Source organism: Coregonus clupeaformis, chromosome 21 (assembly GCF_020615455.1).
Source record: "Coregonus clupeaformis isolate EN_2021a chromosome 21, ASM2061545v1, whole genome shotgun sequence".
NCBI classification, from domain to species: Eukaryota; Metazoa; Chordata; class Actinopteri; order Salmoniformes; family Salmonidae; genus Coregonus; species Coregonus clupeaformis.
The window spans coordinates 44627618-44630117 of NC_059212.1; the positions used below are offsets into that span (position 1 = coordinate 44627618).

The following is a 2500-nucleotide window of genomic DNA, read 5'->3' on the forward strand; positions in this document are numbered from 1 at the left end:
GTACACCACAATGCCTACTCCACCCATGCTCTACCAAGGTTTTCCAGCACACAGCTTTGACCTACTACAGTAGCTGTGTTGGTCTATTGCACTTCAAACAATGTGTATGCAGGTTGCTTAGGATTCAAACCTTGTCAAACAAACCTTTTCAAGCTGTTTTATCTTGTATTAATGTGGTGCCTCCCTGTATTTCCCCCAACGTTTATTTTAGCGATACATGTCATTGAGAAAAAATATATATTTCAGAACATATTTTTTTTTGGGGGGGGGGTCGGTAGGTGCCCAACATAACAGGTGGTGGTGCTGTGTTGGACACAGTCACTCATATATATGAGGTCTATAGAGCCTGTCGCCATTCCTGATTTCTGTAACCGTTAGCTTACCTGTGTAATATTGACATAAGCTAAGAAACACTTGTTTTGCAAACATGTTCCTGTTTTATCAATTGATGTGCTGATCAATGGACAGTTCATTACCTCTGTCAAATGTTTTATTTTTTTAAATTATTTTTTCACCTTTTATTTAACCAGGTAAGCCAGTTGAGAACAAGTTCTCATTTACAACTGCGACCTGGCCAAGATAAAGCAAAGCAGTGCGATTAAAAACAACAACAACACAGAGTTACATATGGGGTAAAACAAAACAGTCAAAGTCAAAAAATACAAACAGAAAAAATATATATACAGTGTGTGCAAATGTAGCAAGTTATGGAGGTAAGTAAATTAATATGGAGCTTAAAGTGATGTCTGTATTTGTATTTATTTTTGCAATAAAGATGGCAACATAACAATAATACACATTTACTATATGCCTATATCAAAACATATACAAATATATTATAACACCTATTCAGTATCGTTCAAACCCTATTAAGCCTTAGCCCCACCCGTCTCTTTAAGGATTGACATGTGAGGCCATGTGCTAAACAGAGGGAGTAAGGTAGTGGCAGGGTAGGCTAGCAGGGTAGACCATGTGAGGCCATGTGCTAAACAGAGGGAGTAAGGTAGTGTGGTAAACAACCTAATATTTCAACACTAAAAGTAGTGAAAGTAGTCGCCTACAATAAGGGAAAAACTCCAGGAAAAAAAGACACTTGGCCTATATCCTAATCTGACTTTGAAAAGTGTCCAGATACAAATATTTTATAATTATTATTACCCAGTCACACTTGTCTAAATTGATGGGTCATGTGAAAGAAATGCTATAACCGCCCCGCCCCCCAGACACATCTAGCTAAGTGGATGGGGTCAGTATTGTCTAGACGTGTACACATGTTCATGAAATACAATAGATGGCCGTAATCACCCCCAGACACACCTGGCTAACTCGATGGGTCATGTAATCATCTGGCAAAATGGAGTCTTTTGTTTAGATATGTAGCTAGCTAGCTGGCTAAACAATGAACCGTAATCCCAACCCATAGCTACAGTACAACCCGATTGTCATAACTAGACACAATGCGTGAAATGCTGGAGTAGGAATCTGCAGATAGCTAAAGCTAACCAACTAGGTTCAATGTTAGCTAGCTAGCTAACATTAGGCTATAACTAGCAATGTAGATAGCTTTCTGAGATACAAATAATATTACTACACAGATCATAAACGTAATAATAGCTAGCGAGTCAGCAAGCTAATGTTCGCTAGCTAGCTAACAGTTCGCGTTAACTTGCAATGAAAACGACTTTCTGACAAAATTAGAAATTTATAATTTCTGAAAATGTAGCTAGACTCTTACCCGTATACATGGATGAGCGCTTCACGGCAACATGTATTTTCTGTATGGTTTGTAGTTAGCTACAGCTTTTCTGTGGCTAAACAAACTAGGCTCGTAACTGAACAATTGTATTCGTATTTACAGATGGCATACAAGTTTGTTATTAAGGCACTGGAAAGTTAACATGTTCCAGAATACATTTCTGCCCAAAAATGTATTTTGATAAATATTTTTTGTTTTTTTACTTTAAAATGCCTCCTGTGAAGTAGTGACGCAATTTAGGTAATATGTACATGGAGGTAGAGTTAAAGTGACTATGCATAGATAATAAACAGAGAGTAGCAGCAGCGTAAAATAGGGTGTGTGGGGGGGGGGACGGACGATGCAAATAGTCCGGGTGGCCATTTGATTAGCTGTTCAGGAGTCTTATGGCTTGGGGGTAGAAGCTGTTAAGAAGCCTTTTGGACCTAGACTTGGCGCTCCGGTACCGCTTGGAGAACAGTCTATGACTACAGGTGGACTCCATCAGAATGTGAATGGAACATGAAAGAGATATTCCTTTTCTTGTGTCCCAAATAGCACCCTATTCCCTATTTAGTGTATCGCTCATAGGGCTCTGGTTAAAAGTAGTGCACTATATAGGGAATAGGGTGCTATATGGGACATTGTCCTTCTATACAAATGGCAGAAGAATATTCCAATCAGTCTGGCTTTAGGACATAGTATTTATACAGATCGTTATGGGGTTTTCACCTCCCAGTACAGCCACTGCAGGCAATCGCCAGC

The 2500-nt window shown here is 39.1% G+C and overlaps 1 protein-coding gene across 1 annotated transcript in view; it reads left to right on the forward strand.

Annotated features, from left to right (window-relative positions):
• The window catches only part of LOC121535702 (receptor-type tyrosine-protein phosphatase mu-like), a 427462-nt gene that overhangs the window by 246436 nt on the left and 178526 nt on the right, over positions 1-2500 (forward strand). The window lies entirely within an intron of this gene.